The following is a 17,230-nucleotide window of genomic DNA, read 5'->3' on the forward strand; positions in this document are numbered from 1 at the left end:
TGGGAGCCCTTCCTGGAGGTCTGGTGGGACACGGACGTGGAGGGACATGAGCACGCATTCAGCAGGAGGCCACAAGTCACGGCCTCGTCCTGCGGTCCTCATAGGTGTGGGTGTGAGTGTGTGCGGTATGTGTGCAGCCCGGGTGAGCGAGGAGAGGGTGCTCAGCCTCCCATGACATCACATGGGCATTTGCTCGGCTCCTTCCAGGTGGTGGGCAATAACTTGGGCCAGAGGGCCCACCTCTAGAGCTTCAGCTAGGGCTAGTCAACTGGCTTGGAGGGGGCAGAGTCAGAGAATGTTTGCCGTTAAAAGTTTGGCAAAGTCAAGAATAAAGAAGTACATATTTAACAAGATAGACTGACACCCTTAGTTAAATATTTAAAAAAAAAAAAATAGGAAAGCCCAAACAGAACAGAGAGGACAAGGAAAACACATCAGAGAACAGAATGAAAGGCAGATCAGGGGCTGCATAGGACAGTGCGGCTGAGTCCCCCTGGGCCAGAGATTCCTGAAGGACTAGCTGCTGGCGCACATGCCACACAACCCACCTGCACCACACAACCCACCTGCACCTCCCAGCACGTTCTGGGGGCACAAATGTCACTGCTAGCCTACTTTGATGTATTTGCAACATGCTTGCAATATTTTCTCAACTGTTTGGTAGGCAATTTTTCCTCCCTAAATAAAGGTTGAGAATGTGCAAATTATTATCTTCTCCAGAATCCCTCAGCAGCACCCAGGCTGGCTCCACACTGGCACAGTGAGTGCAAAGACACTGGTAAGTCTGTCCCAGGGAAGAGGCACTGAGCAGTGGGCAGGGCAGTATCTACACCTCTGGACGGCCTCCAGGAGTGTCAAACAAGCTCTGTCACACCCAGCATTTCCTTGGCTTTAGATTCTCCCTGCAGGACACAGGCTTTAACATTTCCCAAGTAAGGGTGAACCTGGCAATAAATGTACATGTCTGAGGTGAGATTCCTTCTCATCCCCGTTGAAAGCTGTTTTAAAAACATGTGCTCTTAAAATCAAGGGAATATAATAATGCTGCAGTCTGGCTGGGCACAAAATCACGAGCCACTCACACCTTGTAGATTCAAACAGCAACTATGAACAGAGCAGGGAGGAAGAGCAGGAAGAAAAGATTAACTTTAAACAGAGACATGAGGTGGGAGGGAAAGGGAGAGAAAAGGGAAATTGCATGGAAATGAAGGGAGACCCTCATTGCTATACAAAATTACATATAAGAGGTTGTGAGGGGAATGGGAAAATAAACAAGGAGAGAAATGAATTACAGTAGATGGGGTAGAGAGAGAAGATGGGAGGGGAGGGGAGGGGGGATAGTAGGGGATAGGAAAGGTAGCAGAATACAACAGTTACTAATAGGGCATTATGTAAAATTGTGGATGTGTAACCGACGTGATTCTGCAATCTGCATTTGGGGTAAAATTGGGAGTTCATAACCCACTTCAATCTAATGTATGAAATATGATATGTCAAGAGCTTTGTAATGTTGTGAACAACCAATAAAAAAAATTGAAAAAAAACAAACAGCAACTCTTTATTCTCGAACTGTTACTGGCACTTTACACACAGATTCTGGGCAAATCCACGTTCTGGGCAAAATCCACACCTCCACTGAACTCCAAATACTCTCTGAATCCCGCGAGAACTCAATGGGAACTCAAGGAGCGGGCGGGTGCTTGAGGCAGCAGGATACGCCCTATTCCCAGCAGGATACACCTTAAACCTGGAACCGCCCTAAGCCCAAGGAGCGCCCTAAACCGATCCACCCTGGTCCTTGAGCAAGGTCACCTTACATGCAATGTCACTGCAAATGACCTGGGTCATGCCATGCGTCATTCCTACTTGGCAATGGCTCTCAGCATAATAATATGTGTTTGATAAATAAAGAGGTCTCAGGTTCTTTGGGAGTTGAACTTGAGAAATAACCAGCAGCCTGCTGCACCCCCAGACCCTCCGGGTCCCGTGCACTGGTTTCTGCTGCTCCCCTCAGGAAGGCCAGGACCCCAGCAGGTCCTCTTAGACAGTGCTTCTCTTGAGTTACAGCTCAACTCTCCTCTTTTGGGTGGTGCCTTGCCTTCCCAAGGCCTCGACTTACACAACACATAGTCTTCTGCCTCCACAACTCAGGGCCTCCTCTCCTGTCCTGCCTGAGAGAGCCAGCTATGACCGGCAGCTGGCCTCCCGGACAACACTCCCCACTTCTTGTTATCAGAGCCCTCCTCACGTTTTTCCTAATTAATTAACAGCTCCTTCATGACTTGCTATGGGCATCTCAGATATGTTTGCAAACAGATCATCTTAACTCTCCCAGATAGTTCCTATTATCATGCCCATTTGAAGGTGAGGAAACCGAGACACGTAGGTTGAAGCCACTTGCCCAGGGTTGCAGGTTTAAATAGCAGCTGACGGCAGACAGGGTCTTCTTTCCTGTTCCAGTCCCCTCAGTGGCCTGAAGTCATCAGGACCGTTTAGGTTTTGCGTCTGAACACACTGTGCTCTGGCTCTCTGGTCCTCTGTCCAGGAGGCTGTGTGCCTGTGCAGGAGGCCCACCACTCTGCGGTGACTGCAGCCCCTGTGCTGTCTTTAAGCACGCACCCATCCCTCAAGAACCTCAGAGCTCGGCCCTTCATTCCTTGGACTCCATTAACCAAGTGACTTCTGCCTATACTGGGGTAGATGCCACCTTGTCACGAGCCACCACAGACTGCACAGCCCTCTGCATGACACAGAGCTCAACTCCGAACCACGTGCTGTGTCCAGGGAGGACCTGGCTAACTACAGTCCCCGTCAGAGTCCTGGATTTTGGTTTCATGTTGGATTTCTAAAAACATTTTTTGCCCCTTTTATAATTTAGGAAACTCATTAATTTCTTCACCTAATATCTTAACTGGGCCTTTTAAAATGTAAATTTTCTGCAACCACTGAAATAGAAAATGCTTTCCAATTTTTATTCTAATTTGCTAGTTGAAATTGAAAGCCGCATTGATGTGCTTGGCAAAGAGGCTTCCTATTGGTGAAGGTCACCTCCGTGGAATGTTGTGTGCTCTTAGTAAAGACCTGGAGAAACCAAAGACAACTTTCATTTAGACAGATTAAGTCCTAGGACCGGTAAAAGGGACACAGGAAGGCAAGTACTCTGAGGGCATTTGCAACAGACCCACGTGTGCAGTCACCTGTGTCTCTTCCTCCTTGTGCCAGGAGGGGCCCAAACAGAGGCTTGTGCTTCCTGGTGACACACCACAAAATGATGCAACAGCCAAGATGCGACCTGTGGCAAATTTATCAACATAATTGCTGCAGACAGATAATCTGACAGGCTCTGCGCAGACTTCCCAAGCAGACCCGCCCACAGTGGTCCATTTTGGAACCCTTTTGGCTTCTGTCTTCTGCAGGGTCCCTTCTGATTATATTTTTTCATCCTAAAACTTCCCCTGGGGAAGCAGGGCTGTCCAGGCCAATCAAGAGTGCTTAACAGCCCCAGTAGGGGCTGCCTGCATGTCGACAGGCAAGCCAGCCAAATATCTGGGCACAATCTCGCAGGTAATCTAGTGTCGTAGCTTGAATAATTCCTACCCATGTCTTCATGCAAGGCTGCAGCCGCTGCTCCCACCTTTGACAATATGCAAGATAAAAGAGGACAATTTTAAAGATCAATTATGCCATAAAAAGTGGTCTCATCCTCTGGCTTTTGTGCTTTTATTTTAATCAAATAATTTAAGAGGATTAAAAATGACAATATTAATAGCCAGTTGGTTTCTATTTGTTCTAGAAACAGACACTAATTGCTCATGTCAGCTTACCTCACTGTTACCCGCGCTAAACTTTCTCGTCAGGTGAAGCCAGCAGTCCCGGTGCTGGGTGGGGGGAACTGAAGGCAGAACAGGCGCTGCAGATAAGGAGAGAGGCAGAGGGGTATTAATTAGCTCTCCTGTACTACACTGTATTTTAATTAATCTGACAGATTTTTCAAAAATGGAATTGACTTTTCACCGTTCTCTACCATGTGAGCACTCTTCCTTGTCACTGAGCAGGTCAATGGCTCTCATGGCCGCAGCTGTTCCCTTCATTGATCTCATGTCCCCCACGACGTCTGCTGCACTCAGCACACTGTGGAGCAGGGACGGGGCTCCCGGGCACCACTCTGCCTCTGGAACCTTCTGTCTGTACACCCATCACCACGGACAAGTTGTCCAGCTGAACCAACCCTCAAGCAGCAATCAACCCACCTGGAGAGCTTTCTAGAAAGCAGCTCAAACAGGTGGCTGAGGGTAAGAAAGACAGTCCTTACAGCATCAAGAACAGAGCTGGCAGGTGACGTGGAATCCCTCTGCTGGGGACAGAACCAGTGGAATGAAGTCAGCATCTCACGGATATCCGCACCCCTCCTATGGAAATCAGCACCTCATGTGGATATCTATGTCTGTGTCCATCCTCAGATGAGTGGACACACTTACAACAGAATATCATTCTTCCCTAAAAAGGAAGGAAATTTTGTCATTTGCAAAAATATGAATGAACCTGAAGGACGTTATACTAAAGTGAAAATCCAGATAGAGAAAAACACACTGCAAGATCTCACATGTCTGCGGGAAAAGAAGTCAAATATGCAGAAACCCAGAGAACACAAAGGCTGGTGGTGGGGAGGCTGGCCAGGGGCAGCAGGCAAGTGAAGGATGCATGGCAGCAGCTTTTTCAGGTGAGTCTGGAGACCTACGCACCGTAGGACTGCAGCTGATGATGATGCATGCTGGGGATTTGCCCAGGAGGTGGACTTCAGCCATTCTTACCCTCCTGTCCCTACAAAAGGTACCCATGTGCAGGGACAGACACGTCAACACATCTGACTGCAGTGCCATCCCTCTGTGTCTGTGCAGGCACAATATCACCGATGCCCTCAAGACAGACTGTAATGAAGATGAAGATGATTTTGACCTCTTGACCTTTCCAGAGCCTCCGTGTTAGGACACCTTGGCTCTTGACTGAGGTTCCCATGTTACCCAGAAACCAGAAGCTTCTTCCACCCTGGCTGCTGCAGCATGTGCTGATATCAACAAGCCTCAGAGGATCTGGGCCTTGAGGAGCCCTGAAGACAACTGCTGAAGCCAGATTTAAAGTTAGGTAGTCAGTGTAGTTAGGTAAATCGGGTCTAATACCGAGTGAAATCTAAAATGGAGGCCATGCTGGGAATGACTCAGGGAAAACACAGGACAACTCATGGAATGTTAATGAAGTCCCATAAAGGCCCTAGGCCAAAGTCCACCTCAAAGAAGTGTTAATAAACAGCCCCCAACAGATTTGGAGATAGCCCATCCCAAAGAAGTGATAATGAAGTCCTTCCTGCCCAGATTACGTGTTTGGCCCACCTGTGTCCCAACCCTTTCCCCTTCATCAGCAAAACTATAAAAAGGGGAGACAACTGCACTTCCACGGATTCCACCTCTTGGGTCCCCTTCTTCCTCCGGGAGAAGTCTTTTCTGCTGTCCTTTAATAAACTTCTAATTTCTACTCTGGCCCGGCCTCGGCGTGCTTCTTTGGTGTTATTCTTCAACATCGGGGAAGCAAGGACTCGTCACCGGTCAACAGCGGTATCACTGCTGGGTGGCCGACTCCCCTGAAACCCCACCTTCTTGTAGTGCCGAGAGTGGTCTCCCTCAGGGATGGCCACGGGAAAGCAAGCCTGGACTAAAAACCTGGGGTAACACGGGATCTCCTCCTTCCCCCAGGACAAGAGCCGTGATCCAGCCATGAGGCTGTGTCCCTGCAAGAGGGCTGGCCATGCAGGAGCAGGACTGGCTCACCCCAGTGGCTCTCACTTGCCCCGACAGGAGCTCACGGCGGGGAGGGGGGGGCTGTGTCTCCACGGTCCTCACAGCCACTGCATGGCAGGAGCACAGATCAAACTGAGGTTTGGGCTGCTTCGTTCTTCTGTTGGAATGCGGGTTGGGGCCCTTAGTTCTAGGGAGGCCCTGTGTTTCATGTGGCCATGAAGGAGCCTCTGCCCCTTCTTCAGACATGAGGAAATGAGCCTGGGGGTCACATGCCCTTCCTCCTATGAAGCATAGGGCAGACATCTATTGCCCCTTCTCTAGCCAAGCTCTGGCTCCCCCACCCACCCAGATCCGGGCCGTGATGCCCCACACGCTCCTAACTGCATTCCTAAGGCCCCTGCCTCTGAGCTACCCTGCTCCCTGATGGTGCCTCTTGGTTGCCGGTTCCTGTTCCTCATCACACACTGGCAGCTCCGCGTGTTAAACCATCCCAGACAACAGTCCAAGTCTCTTACCTTCTCGGGTTTCTGCTTTAGAGGTGATGTAAGGAAACACAACACTGGGATCACTCCATTTGACCCACGGTGAGAACATCTTAAAGGATTTAGATACCGAGAGAAAAAATGTGCATGCTAAAGTTACTCTCAGAAGCACACACGATGGATTTTGAATCCTCTGAGGATTCAGTCCAAGGACGCAGACCCTGAGTGTTGGCTCATGCTTGAAAGCATGGCTGCTCTGAGACGGCCAATTTGAGCCCTGGCCGACCTGCAACCAGACCCTAGGATCGGTGAAATGGATTACAGTGTCTTCCAGGGCACTCGCTCAGCCTTGGTGCATGGATCATCTTTCTTAAACACACACGCACACGCAGCCTCTGCCCCTCCCATTGTGCCGGAGCTGCCTCATGCTGGTTCCCAAGAGAACCACTGTTAGATTCCCAGGAACCTCATAAGCCAGTTGCTAGACACTAGCATTATTGATTATTAAGTTATGCAAACTTAAAATTAAACAGTATGTATTTTAAAAAGTAACAGGTGCCTAAAACAAATCACTTTCTAATTATTTTATTACATTTCCCACTCTCCATGGTCTTAAGGTTAACTGTGCCAACCTCCCCTGTGTGGGAAAACTACTGCACACAGCCTGCTGCTGGAGGGGAGTATTTACACTCTGAAATTGACAATGGCTCTAAATTAAGGTGTCTCCTTGAAGAACTGGGGGCTAAATGTTTGCTAGCCCCTCACTGCCCTCCACCACAGCTGGACATGGTTCAGGGGATCTTTGGGAGATTCTCAGGAACTGTGTCGTCACCCAAGTTCTTCATGAACCCTGTGGCCCGTCCACATTAGTCAGCCAACAGTTCTTCACTCCTGGTTGTGGGGAGCAGGAGTGTCACCTTTAAAATTCTCCCCCTTTAAGTGCATCCGGCCATGGACTGAATTCCCCCATGCAATGGACTTCATCTCATCTGCAGTTATTAACGCCGGGCAGAGGTCCTGCGCTTCTTGGCAAGCCTTGCGTTCCCACGAATAAATCATGATAAAGTAGGCCAGCTTTGGAGGCTGGACTCATGTTTTCAATTTGGCCGGTGTAGAGATGGAGTTGGATTTAAACAAGGGCTTTAAAAAAAGAAAATCTAAGTCCAGTTGCATAGACGGGACTGCAGCTGGATACATTAGCAAGCTCCCCAGCCAGTGGACGTCCGCCCAGGACGAACTGCAGCCTTGTGCCAAGTGGGTGGAACACCAGCGAGTCTGTGCTGTGCCCCTTTTACAGCCAATTATGAGGCTCCTCGTGTCGCTCTCAGAGGGAGCTTACAGTCCCCTTGTCCAGACAGGGAGCATGAGCCTCCCCTCGGGTTTCTCTGGCTGACATTTGAAAGAAGTGGCATGACCTGGAGAATACACGTCCTCCCATGCCCCACGAGCAGGCACTGCTCCCCCGGTCTCAGGGTCTCTGCAGGCGTCCTGTTCCACCCTCAACTCCTCCCCTTCCTGCACCACCTCTGTTCCCACCTCATCTCCACACCTGCTCCTGGTGGTCAGTCACTTTCCCACAGCTTAAGGATCCAGAACTAAAAAGAAGTAAGAGGCCAGAAGCACTTGTCTTCCTGCCAGTGAGCGGCCTTCCTGCGCCTCTGCAGCCTGATGTGATGGCAGAGCGGGCCTCCCCTCAGCCTCTGCCTGGCCCTGCAGCTTCTCACCACTTCTCAGCTTCTCTTCCTGGTTCCTCTTCAGTGAACACGTGTGGAGGATTTGTGATGGGCCAGGAAGAAGGGTCAGGGGTCCTTGCAGAAAGACACGTTGAGGAACTTGATGGAACGCAGCGTTCATGAACCATACCCGGGAAACGGCAGATGGGGATGAGGAAGGCCTGCAGGTTATCAGGGCAGCTTGTGGGCAGGGCCAGGGCTTTTCTTTAATGACAGGAAGATTCTAAGTGATTCCAACTTGGGACATATAGCCATCTACATCTACGCATATGCAGCACTTGGGATTAGGAGGAGCAACAGTCAAAGCATCCATCTCTCCTGTCCCGTGGCTGTGGTCTTGTCTGTCACTGTGAGTGAAGAATCCACAACTGTGTCAAGTCATCCTTGACCCGCCTTCCCAGCTCAGTAGTTCATCTGATGAGAATTCTCTGTTTCCATTCACATTTCGTGCTGGGTTGGCCAAAGCAACGCTCTTAGGCACTTTTGTTCTTTCAACTGACTGGTGTGTTACACCAATCTGCATGTACATGCGGGAGCCTAACGCCCCCTTGGCAGAATCACCCCTCAGCTGGTGTCAAACTGTGGGAAACAGGGTGTGGCTGATGAGTGCCAGCTCTCCCCTACAATGGCCCGGGCTCCTGGTGGGTTGGTCATGTGACCTCTTCCAGCCAATGAGATGCAGGCAGAAGTCACACCTGCTGTTCCCAGGCAGATCTGCTGCCCCAGGAGGTGTGCATGGCTTCATTTCTCTCTGCTGTTGGGAGACTGATGCCTGGGCAGGTGGGCTACTCTGTTGGGCAGGGTCTGGGGTGAAGACAGTCTGCAGAATGCCATAGCAGACCCACAGAGCATCACTGTTGTCATACAGCTCGGCCACTAAGAGCTTTACATTTTCCTCTTTCTGTTGTGCTATCCTGATGGCTAATATGCTTTATTTCCTGCCTGGGATTTCGGGCCAGCCCACAGGGAATTAAAAGTTTTATTCCCTCCTGGAATATTTGTCTCATACCTGTTGGCTGCTAAAGTGAGAGATGATTCCTAGGATCTCTAGGGTTGACTTATGCTGCCATCTCAGGTACCTGTGAGATGGACCCACAGGGGCTGCTCTTAGGATGTTAGCAGGTGAACACCTGACTGCAGAGGTGTAGGAGGTGACTGAAAAACAGCTAATGGCCTTGGTACACAGTGTGGAACTACATGACATAAGCCAGGGGACCAGAAGCAGCTCCTCAGTGCTAAATTATATCTGCACCCACCCAAGCTTCTCAGAGCCACTCAAATTCATGTGGGAACTACAATCTCCTAAAGAATAATTTTAATTGAAGTCACCATCGAAATTCATAGTAGCTATTCTCTGTGTTTTTCTCATCTTTGTGAGTGTTCCTTTTGGCTTGGTATTGGCCCATGGACCTGGGTAGTTTGAGGACAAGCCCCTGGCACTCAACTACCTTAATGAGGCAGTCCCTGATTTTAACTAAAATTCCTTTAATAGAGGTTTCAAGAGGGCTCATATATTTTCCTTTTTTGGATACTTTTAAAAATTATCAACAATTTTAATACAGCAATGCTTGTTTTTAAAAAGTCAGATTATACAGAATCGTATCGAGTCGAAAAATAATTTCCTTTTATGGAACTTCCCAAATCCACTTGCATTTTCAAAGAGAAGGACTGAAACCAAATGGGCATGTGCCATTGGTGCCCACGTGAGCTCCCTCTCCTTAAGTGTCCTTCCCCACTGTTCCCCAGCATGTTCACCCCCTCCCATCACCTTTTTAACACTGTTTGGTTCTAAATATTCTTAGTTCTGTACCTGCATAGCATTATTTATTTTATAGCATTATTTCTGACACCACTACAGCATTCCATAAAATAAATGTACCATAGTTTCCTTAACCCTCATCCATCTGATGAGCATTTACCTGGTTCCCAGTTTTGGTTGTTGTGAACAATGCTGCCGTTAGATCTGTGTTCTTCCAGCTTTGTATAACTGTGCCAGTATTTCTACAGGAAAGTTATCTAGAAGTGTCTTACACAGTATGAAATGGGATACTTGCTACTCTATTGCCCCTAAAAATGCTCCAGAAAAATATACCCATTGACCCACAGTGAGGTGGGAACTTTCCTGCTACCCCTGGAACTGCTCCTGCTCACCCCCAGGTACACTGCATTGCAAGACAGAGCCTCCTTCCTTGGTAATTTGCAGTGCACTCCCTGCTACTGGGTTAAGAACAAGTTCAAGAGCAAGGGTCCAGTTCAGCAGTAGAGTGTTTGCTTAGCACCTGGGAGGCCCTGGGTTCATGCCCAGTCCTGCACAAAAAAGGTAAAAAAACATGTTCACAAGTTGACAGGCATTTGTACCCCGCCCCACCCCCCTTTGGAAATGGTCTGCTTCCTCTTTCATTCTTGATTTTTTTCTTTCCTTCTTCCTTTTGTCGCTTATCTCTTTCAGGTTTGATAAATTTTATCAAGTTGATTGCAATCTGTGCCTGCATTTGTGGACCTTTGATCTTTCCATTTTTCCGTATCATGTTGCTCTCTATTTCTTGTACTTAGCACGTCATTGTTTTTTTGGTTTTTTCCTTTTTCTTTTTCTTCAATCTGCTCTTGCATCCTTCATGTGTGGAGTGAAGTGAGTGTGTGTGTGTGTGTGTGTGTGTGTGTGTGTGTGCCCGATAGGTCTGTTTTCTGTGCTGCTTCTTGTCTTCTGTGCTTTAGTCCTAAAAATACACTTTTCTTTTTTTCTGAATTATTTGTTCCAATGTCTTAGAATTTCACTGTACTATTTCTGTTTTTCTAGAAATACCCTTAAAATGTTTTATACAAATGCTGAGAATTCTTAATTATAATATTTTCCCCAAATATGGCAAAATATTGACACGTTTCATCCTTCTGTATATGTCCAAGTTTAAATGAAAGTAACTATATATTTTTTTAAATGACAATTTTCTACTTTCAAAGTAATCATTTATTAAAAATCATATGAAAGTTGTTCAATCAGATTCAAAAAATTGCTTCAGAGCTTATGACTCATCATTGCTTCTCTTACCTCCCATTTCTGTTTTTATCTAGTTGGTGATTTTATTTTACTGGAGTACATCCTTGAAGATCTGTTAAGAAACAATAGTAAGCATTTTTAGAACTTGCAAGTGTAAAACTGAATTTACATTGTCTTTAATTTTGAATAATAATTTAGATAAGCATAAAATTAATGGTTCAAAAATCTCACCTTGAAGATTTTACTCCACTAATTTCGAGTGTCCCATGTTGAACATTGTAACCCTAATCTTAAGTGACTTTTTAAAATCAGATTGCATCCAGGGATGCTACACCACTGAGCTAGATTCCTCTTCTTCTTTTCCTTTGAGAGAGGGTCTTGGTGAGTTGCCCAGGCTGGCCTGAGACTTACTGAATATTAGTTAGGCTATTATCAAAAAACCAGATTGCTTTCTAATTATTTTATGTAGGGAGGGATTTGGTATGTGTATGTGTGTGTGTGTGTGGGGGGGGGTGTTCTTTAACTTTCTAAACTGAGAAGCTCCTTAACTACAATAACTAGACTCATGTGGTCACATGTCAGTGCTCACCACTGACCTTCTGCCAGAAGTGTTTACCTTAGTTAAGTCCCTGTTCCAAACCAAGCCATGGCACCCACCTCACACTACTGACAAAGCAATGCAGAAAGTTTCCATGGAGAGCCAGGGACCTGCCTGATCCCCTGATAATCACCTGCAATATGCCCACAGCACAGATGATGGGATCAAGTGTCACCTGGACGCACAGAAAGGAGTTGCTTCAGAGTCTTCTGACCCTTTTCATTTACTCTTTGTGACTAAGTTGATGAAATAACCCAAGTGAGGAAATAAAACATTCAGACAAACATTTTGTCCAAATATATTGATTTCTTAGGGCTGGCAGTTCTTGGTGGATGTCGGCCACAAAGACAGACCAGCACTGCTCCACCTTTACCTTTCCTGTTTGAGTCTCTGAGGGAATGGAGGTTACTAATATCATCTTGCAGCAAATTGGGGTGACTTTGCAGATGAGCACACTTTACCAGCACTGGGTGTGTTTCTTTCTTTAAAAATGGGCCAGGGTTGTCCCGGTGGTAAAGCAGCATCATGGGAAAGGAGGACAGCTAGATTCACAGGCCCTAGCCTCTGCTTGCACAGCCGAGCAGCACTGGAGGTGGGCTGCAGCAGGCTTCCCTCCCAGGGCCCCAACAGCTGGAGGCTGCTGGCTCTGACATCCCTCCCGGCACAGCTGGCCGGTGGCTCTGTGGTGGGGCCGGCTCAGGTACCCTGGAAAACACTTTAGAGAAGAAGTATTTAACTCACAGGATGAAAAGTCAGTTTTATTACCAAGTAGAAAACAAAATGAAGAAATAAGAACAGAAATAAAGCCAAAACATATAGTGAGGATAACAACTGTGACAGACTTGAAACTTTCTATTAAGAGACTTGCAGATGAGTAAACGTAGATTACACACAGTATTAGACCAGATGATACTGACGGTTTTAGAACAAAGAGTCAGACAGCCCAATGGCAACAAAAAGAAAAGCAAACGCGGTTGTGTTCAAAAGAAAGTAGGATTCGAGGCAGAAATATTCAAATAGGGCAAAGAAGTATGCATTTTATACTGATGAAAATTAAAATAGCCTGAGAAGAAATAGCAATTATTATGTTATATCCTGCAAACAAAGTAAACCAAATGTTACAAAAGCAAAATAATTATGAATGAAAATATAAATTAATGAAATCCCTAGAGTTAGGTATTAATCAACTTTCTCTGGCATTGTAAAGCCAAGTAGACAAAGAAATGGTTTGAGTGGCCAAATGAAGCTCAATTCATATTCGGACCTATACATGGCTACTACGAAGCTGGAGCTGTTATATGGTGTTATGTGTGCACATGTGCATTCACATACAACATGCACATACATTTGCAATATTTTACCATTCTTCAAATACTCATTACATATATACAGAATCATCTTCACGACATGCCATAACAAAATCATAGAAGAAAATCTAAATAAACTTTCATAGGTTTCTAAGTGCAGAAGCATTATATCAAAAATGTTATAACATTAGAAATTGATAAAATGATAATAAAGCAATTAAATCATTTGAAAGTTTAAAATTTAACTTTTCATAAATAACTCAGAAATAAAAGCTGTAAGTATTAAAAAAGAGAAGACGAGAATGCATATTTGCATAAAATATCATGTTAACTTAGAAAACCCAAGGCAATCATCTATGAAACACAATGCACATTTAGGAACATTCCAGGCAAATGTGAAAGCACCACAGGATACCAGCAGCAACCAAGTAGAAGATGTCTGGGCTCAGCATTCTTCTCACATTAGAAAGCAAATCCAAAGTATGCATTTAGGGTCACACCTTTAAGGGATACATAGGTCTCATAGGAGGAAAATGTCCCAAAATCTCTAAAATGTTCTAAATAAACAGAAATCGCCAACTCCCAGATATGAAATTGATACGGTGCAGGTCCCAAAGTACAACCCAAGTGAAATCCCACTGGACTTTATTTAACTTGGAACAAATGTCTGGAAAAGGAAACTCTCAGGAACAAAGTCAGGACGTCCACGGTCCCCGTTCTCTCCAAGTGGTCCAGGAAGTTCTCACCAGTGCAGCTGGCAAGATGGCCAAAGAGAAGCCGAGAGGGTGGCTGGAGAGAAGAAACTGACTGTCATCTTGAAAATGATGAAAGAAAATCTTAAATATACAGTCCTATATGTCAATAGCCCTGAAGTATTTTCAGATTAATTAACAAGTTGATGACTTAAAAGCTTTCCTAGGAATATATATACAAAAATCATTCTTTTTTTTACAGTCCTTACATAGTCCTATAAAGCAAAGGAAAATGGAAACTTTAAAGATATCATTTGCAATATGATAGGAAATCAACCACATTGGAATAAGCATTGCTCATAAAACAGCATAAAACCGGCAAGGCCTTCACATGGGAAACTGTAATGTTAGTTACGATAAAGAGGGGCTGAGTGATGAAACTGTAAACCACATCTAGCATGACAATGTCAGCCACCCAGGCGGATGCTCAGGGCCTGAGTGGGATACAGTGGATCTGAAGTGGAGCTCCTCCTGGCCGAACCGCAAAGCAGACTAGAAAGTTCACATGGAAATCCAAATAGCTGAGAAAGCTCCAGTCGTCTGAAAGGGAAAGAAAAGTGGGAAGGATGGTTTCATGAGAAATTAGAGCCAATTATAGTTTTATATTGATGAGGACAGCGGGTTTTAGCAAAGTGATATGCAAATACACCAATGACTGGATCACAAGATCTGAAGCCACGTAGGCATCCTGTGGTTAAGAGCACAGACAACAGCAAAAGTGAGGGCAGGGATGGGCTTTCCAACGCATGCTGGGAAATTTGGGCACCCATGAAAGAAAAAACGAAACTGGATCACGGCCTCATCCTCAACACACAATTCTCGCTCAAGGGATTATAGATGTAAACATGAAAGGCAAAAGATCACAGTGTGCAGAAGACCTTGTAGATAAACATTTCCATGACTTTGAGGTAGAAAAAGTTTTCTTCAATGGGATATATAAAGGATTTCTCAGATACACTGAAATGCCTTAAAAATCAGAACATCTTTTCATCAGCAGAGATCATCAGGAACAAGAAAGGATACCCACAGCATGGGAGAAGATACTTGCAATTTTACTTACCAGCCAAAGGCTCTAACCTGGAACACCTAAAGGGCATTTATAAAACCACACTAAAAAGAACAGGCAACCCACCTATAAATGGGCAAGAGACATGAACAGGTACTTCACAAAGGAGAGAATCCAAATAGCCAGTAGCACATAAAGAGGTGTTCAGCGTTATTAATCATCAGGGAAATGCAGACTTAAACCCCATGAGATGCTGTCATGCCACCCAAAAGGCTGAAATGGAAAGGTTCACCTACAATAGCCTGATGGTGAGAGTGTACATCTGCTTGACCCACTGAAAACCATTTTGCATCATCTATCAGTACGGAACATATGCATCAAAACGGAGGCCTGGTCAGTGAAGTCTGATGCACATGCATGGAATCGTGTAGTGCCTGAAAGACGTGTGCAAGAATTCTGAGCAGCAGCAGTCATGAGAGCCCCAAATGCAGCAACAGCAGGACCAACACATGTAGGGAAGGATGTTATTTCATGGGCTATTTCACTGTGATGAAAGGGACTGAACCACAGTTACACACAGCAATACCCAAAAGTTAAAAAAAAAAAAAAAGTTTAAAAGTGGAACAGAACACAAAAAAAAGCAGATGCAAGATAACACTTAAATCCTTCTATGTGAAGTTCATTTATATATAAATCCATTTACATTCCAGTATTTCAGGATGCATCCTTAGATCAAGATAATAAAGAAAAGCAAGGTGTAGCTCTCCAGAGTCAGGGTGGCAGTCCTGCGGGGAGCTAGGTGCTGGGCCTGGGACTCGGAGGAGAGGACTCTGGGGGACACCAGTGTTTCATTTCTTGACCTGCATGGTATTTACACGGGGGTCCATTTTCAATAACTTTTCCTTTTTTAAATTCTACATTGATAGTTCATAATTTTTAATGCATGCATTATATTTCAAAATAAAATGTTTTACAAAAATGAGAAATTTTAGAAAAGAATAAATTTGTCAAAATGAGAGTAATGAGCAAACTCTTGCCTTCCCATATATTAATGTGCATAATAAATATGCAATAAGGAAAACAGGGTCCAGGAACAGATGGTCCAACTGTGGGAAGGAAAGGGTCCTTCTGCAATCATGCCTTAGGAGATGTGCCCCCACTTAAGGTGGATGAAGGAGTCAGCCAGCCCAGGACGGACAGCAAGGTGGTTTAGCAAACAGTGCCAGGCAACTGGCTATGTATATATATTACCCTAGTACTCCTTCGTGTCCTATGCAAAAGCGAACACAAGACACAACAGTTAAGTTACAATAAAAAAAAAAATAATAATAATGAACAGTATGTGATTTGGTCTTTGGAAGCAGGAGGATTTCTCAGTAAACAGCAAAAGAAGACAACACAGAACATCAACATGACAGCCTCCTAGGCTTTCAAGACTTCTGAGATCAAAAAATTCATGATGTCCAAAACTTCCAACGTGAACAACTAAAAAGCACACATCAATTGGAAAAAATTGTATTTCAAACTGGTAGAAGACACCAGGACTAGCATCTTTAAGGCACAAAACTGCCTATGTTTCATTTAAAAATACTCTGAAATCCGAGGAGATAACCAGGAAATTTACCAAAAGGCAAACACAAAGAGATAGGCATGACTCACTGGCCCAAACTTGTGAGTCATAAATAATTAAAGGTTAATAAAAGAGATCCTCTTCAGCACCCATCAAAAGGACAGGAATTTTAAAATGCCTTTTTAAAAGTACGGGCAAAGGTGCATCTGGGGAGAGCTCTCATCTTGCTGCTGCCGTCTCCATTAGGGGGAAGGATGATGGAGAGTCACCCACCACCCGTTTCTTCTCCTTTACCCAGCCATCCTCCTCCTGAAGTACCTTCCAAGGAAACCACAAGAAACAGCGACAGGGATTAATGCCTGAACATGCTGTTTGCTGTGTTATTTGTAATAGCAAAATTTTGGCCTGTCGAAGGTCCCACACCCGGGGAGCAAACCAATTCATCCCCAAAAGCCGATTGTGCAGCCCCCAGAATCCTCAGGCAGAGAGCCTTTAATACCGTGGGAAAGTCATGAATAATGGGAGCAGGGCAGACCCAGGTTTCAGGCCTGAAGACGGCAGCTTGTGTGGCCTCTGAGGGGGTCAAAATCTCCAGTGTCGGAAGGAGTGCAGGTCAGGGCTGCAGGCTGGGCCTCATCTGCTTTGCAGAAGCCAGCTCTGAATATTCAATTATGAAACTTTAAGAAAACAATACAAAAAAACATGTGCATTTCACAAGGACCTGAAATAGAGCTACAGAATGTTAACTTTGGGTGTTTAAATTATGGCTGACATGTCCTCTTCTTTTATGATTCATTAATTTAAAACAAAACCAAATTTTAAGTAAGAGGGCAAAGTCGGGTGGGAGAGGGAAATAGAACATTTTAGCCAGAAACGAAAGCATGAGCCAAGACATGGAGACTGGTCTTTGAAGAGCAGAAATCCAGGCTCTCACAGCCTCAGGGAGCAGCAGGGCTGACTGAGTGTCCCTGGGGGAACGTGTGAGGGCCAGGTGT

At 45.4% G+C, this 17,230-nt stretch overlaps 1 long non-coding RNA gene across 2 annotated transcripts; it reads right to left on the bottom strand.

Moving 5' to 3' along the window:
- Positions 1-3,772: 3,772 nt before the first annotated feature.
- LOC308634170 lies at positions 3,773-6,564 on the bottom strand. 2 transcript variants are annotated; one of them, XR_014018968.1, is made up of 3 exons: positions 6,308-6,564; positions 4,025-4,497; positions 3,773-3,910 (listed from the first exon to the last, which is right to left on the bottom strand). It is a non-coding gene; the product is annotated as an uncharacterized lncRNA (long non-coding RNA). The 2 variants fall into 2 exon arrangements; XR_014018969.1 differs by having other exon boundaries at positions 3,835-3,910; positions 4,015-4,497.
- Positions 6,565-17,230: the final 10,666 nt, after the last annotated feature.

Source organism: Spermophilus citellus (genome assembly GCF_964194105.1).
Source record: "Spermophilus citellus genome assembly, chromosome: 15".
In the NCBI taxonomy this organism is placed as follows: Eukaryota; Metazoa; Chordata; class Mammalia; order Rodentia; family Sciuridae; genus Spermophilus; species Spermophilus citellus.